Here is a 6,681-nt window from a genome sequence, read left to right as displayed (position 1 = left end):
ATAAAGAAAGAAAAAAAATAAATGAAAAGAAAACAGAAAATTTTGGGGGAAAAGAAGTTAAATAATTTTCCCTTCCAGAACTCTTCCTTTGTTTATTAATTCATTTAATTAGAGTTCACAAATGCTTGAACAAACAAACAAAAAAAGTGAAAAAAATATGATGCTTCTGATGTTCTATACTGTGAATAATTTGTTATTTGTTATTATTATTATTATTATTATTATTATTATTATTATTATTATTATTATTATTATTATTATAATTATTATTATTTTGATTTCCATTATTATTAATTATTATTATTAATATTATTACCATTATTATTTTTAATTTATTTAATTTTTTTTTCTTTTGGAAACAACATGGACACCAATAAAAAATATTTACTTTTAAGGTTAAAAAATATATAAATAAAGAAAGAATAAAAGTGTTTAAATATACAGAGTCTAAAATATCTTTGAATTTGACATCTGACCAGTCATATGTTTTCTACCAGGAGAAGAATAAAGAACAACAAAAGAAGATTTAAAAAATAATGCAATTGGAAATATTTCCTTAAACTCTGTTGCAAAACAGCCAAATTAAATTCAGAATGAAAATGGTATGGAGTATAGGTGACTTCATTTCATACATTGTTTGGTTGGTTGATTGTTTTTCAGTTACTTTTACACCCCCAACTTTAATCTCATTTATATTGAAATTACAAACACACATGTAACCCTCACATATATACATATATGTACATAACAAAAACACACATACATATATATATATATTTATACATACATACATACATACATGCATATATATATATATATATATATATATATATATATATATATATATATATATATATATATATTTAAAACAACAAATTTTTGATGAGTAAGGGATTCTTTTGGAGTTTCATCCCTTTTGCATTGCTACTTCATTAGCTAGATTATTATTAGGTACTATGTAAGTCACACAAGCACACAGACAGAAAAAATAACCTTTTGACAAAACTAATTTTTAGTAAAATAAAATATATATGAGACCTTACAAGCATTGACATACTATATAGATAAGCATGATTAAGCCCTCATTTGCAAAAAATTTAAGTTATTTAGTTTATTATGTTGTCTTTTAGATTCATTATATAATTCAAAGAAAAACTACTTTGGCTAGCAAATACAATTAGAACAATAATCACTGACTAGAGGCTGTGTTAATCACCAAAATATGTTGCTAATTTTCTTTTTATATTTCCCTTTTAAAGTTTATGAGCTGTAGTTATTTAACTATTGGCAAATTTTGAAAGAAAATATATTAAAGAAGGAAACAATAGGAATAGATACATTATTAAAGATAAATTTTAAAATAATTGTCTTTTCTTAATTAGGCATAATTTCCTACATCTAGAAGAAGAGGAAGTGTATAGATGCAGAATTAATTCATACTTTTCTCAAATTGCATTAGTTTAGCTCTACTGTAAAGGAATTTTTTTAGTATTATATTGGCAAAAAGCCTCAGGTTTGCGAAGTAAGGGGAAGTAGAGGAAACTGCTCACTCTGCCGTGTTATTCATGTAATAGAATGTGGCTACTATTTGGAATTGAAACCAGGTCACAGTGTCAGTTTTTAAAGACTGATTGACTCTGACAACTATGTCCATCACACCCAACACTTATATTAATTTTATTTTCTGTCCTACCTTCTAGTGCAGGGCCTACATTTTGTATTCATGTATATTTGATGCAAGCAAGATGTTGCTCCTACTGATGTAGTACTATTTGACATTGGAAGCCTATCCCTTTTAACCTTTCCTTGATGGGCCTGGTGATGGCAAGTGGAAACTGAATTAAGAATGCAAAGAAGTGGAAAAGATATCACAAAGTGTGTTGTCTAGTGTTGTAATACTTCCACTCATCTACTGCTCTAAATTAGTACTTAATTCATCTACCCCAAAAAGATGAAATGTAAAGTTGACCTTAGTGGGATATGATCTCAGAGAGCTAGAACTAATTCTTCCAGGTATTCTATCTGCCACTTTGCCACCTTCAACATTAATAGTGATGACAACAATGCATTATTATTATTGTTATTATAAATATATTAATTTAAACAAAAATAGTATACAGGAAAGAGATAAAATTATGACTGTGATACTAACTACAAACATCATTATTTATTAAGATTTCAAAGTTGTTGCAGGTGTTACATAGGGCTAAACTTGATGGTTCACAATATCAAGTTTGGTACCAGATTTTTCTGGTTGGTCAAATCTCAGCCACAGACAGTTCTTTCCATCCCTGCTGCATAAATAAAATACAAAGACAAATGATAACAATTTACTGAAACTAAAAAAAAACAAAAAATAATCTATTATATTCCACCCAATCCCACCCCCCAACATCCCTTACAAAGCAGGAGCCTTACATCCAAGAGAGATATTAATTCTATCTACAGATATTATCATTATTATCAGTATTAAGATAATTATTGTTATGTTAGAAATCATTCTTAATGTTAGAATTCATTATTTATGGTTATTGTTGCTCAGTATTAATATTTAAATTTCTGAAATTTACATACTGTTAACCATGCTTAAAACAAAATACAAAATATCTACCTTATAAACTACTCCAGTTATGTTTGTTTTCCCATTTGTCAACAACAAAACAACAACAAAAAAAAAGAAGAACCAAATGACAAAATCATTATTCCATAATCTTTGTTCTTTAATGGATTGTTTCATGTTTTAATGTTATTTTATTTTACGTTTTTTTCTTTTGGTTTTCATACTTGACAGAACAAATTTCTGATATTAAGTTTGCACCAAATAACATACATACATAATACATAACAATACACCAATATATATATATATATATATATATATATATATATATATATATATATATATATATATGAGAGTATGAGTATGTTAAACTGACTTTTCAGTTTCACAGCTAAATATGATAAAAATGAGCAAATGACTGTGAAATCATGTGTCAACTGAAACTGAATTTATCAATAATAACAATAATTTGGATTGTATTTTGTGGATAAAGATGAAAAAAAAAAAAAAAAAGAAAAAATCCCTAAAACTTTTGATATGTTGCTGGCTGTTTTTTTTCCCATTTGTATTGTATAATAAATTTATTTAGCTTTTCATACTTTTCTCCTTTAACTCTTCCACTTCCACAATATCATTTGGTAAATTCTCACATGTTTCATCTATAGGGTTACTGACTAAGCTGACACAGATTTCTGCTTATAAATCTACGCTATCTTGTAGCAAATATTGCACCTAATAGAAGTAAGTAAATATGTTTAAGCAATAGTTTAGATTATTATCTACCAATATCATTATTATCTCTACTAAGGAGTTCTAAGGTAATTACTATTATGTTTGGAATCATTCTTAATGTTACAATTCATTAGTATGGTTTTCTCACTCAGTATAAATATTTAAATTTCTGAAATTTTTATGGTGTTACATATGTTAATTTCAGGAAGTAAAAACGCCACATCATGATTCCAGATTATTACCATTTCCCTTCACTTATGTTGGAAATGGTCTTAGGCAAGACATGAATATTACAAATATTATTTCTGTTTTACTATTTAATCTGCAATCTTTTGTATATGTAAGAAATCAAAATCCACCATTTCGGTTTTGTTACAATAGATTTTTTGTGCCTGCAAAGATAAGAATTGTTACATGAACATTATTTGTTAAACACTGAGAAAACAGCTGATTTACACCCTTTAAGAATTATAATTCATTGCCTAGTATCAGTGATCTATTGAATTTTAAGTTTTCAGGAATGTGCAGCCAAGAAACATGAAGTTTTCAAGGGTGCACAAAATATTTCTGTGGAGATGGTTGTTTCAGGTTCCTCAGGTTAGCTTCAAACCTGCTAGGGCACACACAATACAATCCTGTCTAATAAATATAATGTTAACATCCACAGTTATACTGTAAAGATAACTTGTTTAAAACATACTGAAAATAGTAAACATACATTTTCAAATTGTATCAGTTGCGAGGAAATGGAGCAAAAATATATTGTAATATAATGCAACCGAGATAAAACAATATATTGACAGCCAGTTGATGATTTATAGTTAGTCACATATTTCAATAGTTCAGTGTGTAAGACTGCTGCAAAAACTATTGCAAGTGAAATACAAGGATAAATTGAATCATGTGTGACTATGTGCAGCAATTAGAGTATATCACATCCGATATTATGATTAGCATTTGCAGGATTAGCTTTCAAATGGAAAGTAAATAGGTACAAAATTCTATAGGCATGTACTAAAAGGTGAGTATAGTGTGCATGAATACACACATGTACATATATGTATAAACATGTACATATCTATGTGTATCTACATATGCCTCAGTGCACTTACTCACATATGTACATACACATATGCAGAAACACACATACGATCATTTATATATAGACACAAACAAATATACTTATATATGTAAACACATATATACACACACATACAAAAATCAATATACATATATGTGTATATAAATATATATAACATGCCTGGAGATTGCTTGGAAACAAGGTGTGTTATAGAAACCTATCTCGGCAGCAAGCTGGCAGAAACATTGGCACACCATGTGAAATGCTTAGTACTATCTCGTTTGTCTTTATGATCTGAGTTCAAATTTCGCTGAGGTCGACTTTGCCTTTCATCCTTCCAGGGTCGATAACTGAAGTACCAGTTGCGTAAGACGGTTGATCTAATCGACTGGCCCCTCCCCCCAAATTCGGGCCTTGTGCTAAGGGTAGAAAAGATTATATATATGGCATTATATATATATATATATATATAAATATATATATATATTATGTATATATATAAGTGAAATCGTAATTGAACCATACTCGATGACTGGCACCTGTGCCAGTGGAGCACTAAAAGCACTGTCGAGCATGTTCATTGCCAGAGCAGCTGTCTGGCTTCCGTGTTAGTGGCCCGTAAATAGCACCATTTGAGCGTCATCGTTACCAGCGTTGCCTTCTAGCACTAGAGCAGGTGGCACGTTAGAAAATCATTCGAGTGAGGTCGTTGCCAGTGCCGCTGGACTGGCTCCCGTGCAAGTGGCACGTAAAAGCACCTTTTTGAACGTAGCCGTTGCTAGTACCGTGTGACTGGCCATCGTGCCGGTGGTACGTAAAAGCACCCACTACACTCTCGGAGTGGTTGGCGTTAGGAAGGGCATCCAGCTGTAGAAACTCTGCCGGATCAGATTGGAGCCTGGTGCAGCCTTCTGGCTTGCTTGCCAGACCTCAGTCAAATCGTCCAACCCATGCTAGCATAGAAAGCGGACGTTAAACGATGATGATGATGATGATATATATATATTAAGTATATGTATATATATAAATGTATATATACGTATGTATATGTATATATATATACTTTTATATATGGCATTATATATATATATATATACATATATGTATTATACATGCACACACACACACACACACACACACACACACACATATATATGGCGTCCATGCGTGTATATCTATCCATATATATATATATATATATATATATATATATGCACACACATTAATCTCTATATAAACATGCATTTTCACCAATCATACTTCTGTGTACATGTGTGTGTATGTGTGTCTACGTATATATAATATTATAAATAATATATAAATATATGCATATATCCATACATATATGTTCATACCAACATCTATATGTATACATACATACATGGGTACAGGACATCACAAATATATATATATATATATATGTATATAGGCGTAAGAGTGGCTGTGTGGTAAGTAGCTTGCTTATCAACCACATGATTCTGGGCTCAGTCAAACTGCGTGAGACCTTGGGCAAGTGTCTTCTACTAGAGCTGCGGGCCGCTCAAAGCTTTGTGAGTGGATTTGGTAGAGGGAAACTGAAAGAAGCCCTTCGTATATATATATATATATATATATATATATATATATAGACATGTGTGTGTATATATATATGTTTGTCACCCCAACATCGCTTGACAACCGATGCTGGTGTGTTTACGACCCACATCACCTCGCGTTTCGGCACAAGGAACCGATAGAATAAGTATTAGGCTTACAAAGAATAAGTCCTGGGGTCAATTTGCTAGATTAAAGGCGGTGCTCCATCATGGCCACTGTCAAATGACTGAAACAAGTAAAAGAATAAAAGAATATATATATATATATATATATATATATATATATATATATATATATATATATATCCCTGTATACATATGTAGTATATGCAAATGTGTATAAATTTCTATATCCAATGGTACAATGTATATACATATTGAATTTATTTAAATGGCTATATACTGTATGTGTGCAAACGTACGTTGAGATATTTGTATATATAGTGCCCGTTTGCTATTGTTGTATGCAGACTTGTGTATGTGATTTAGTCCATATTTTATGATTTAACGTGTTAGTAATCATCTTCATCATCGATACACAGGATGCATTGCGTGTTATTGATCTTCTATGAAAGTATGTTCCCAATGTGGGATAATGCTGCTTGCTTAGAACGAGGTAAGAAATAGCAATAGAAACAGCATTCGACTTGAGAAAATCTGCTTCAATAATTTACCGTTGACCCGTGAAGCAGCTTTTTGATCATAAGAATACA

Source organism: Octopus bimaculoides, chromosome 4 (assembly GCF_046866305.1).
Source record: "Octopus bimaculoides isolate indiv1 chromosome 4, ASM4686630v1, whole genome shotgun sequence".
NCBI lineage: Eukaryota > Metazoa > Mollusca > Cephalopoda > Octopoda > Octopodidae > Octopus > Octopus bimaculoides.
Note: the sequence above shows the minus strand (reverse complement) of the source record.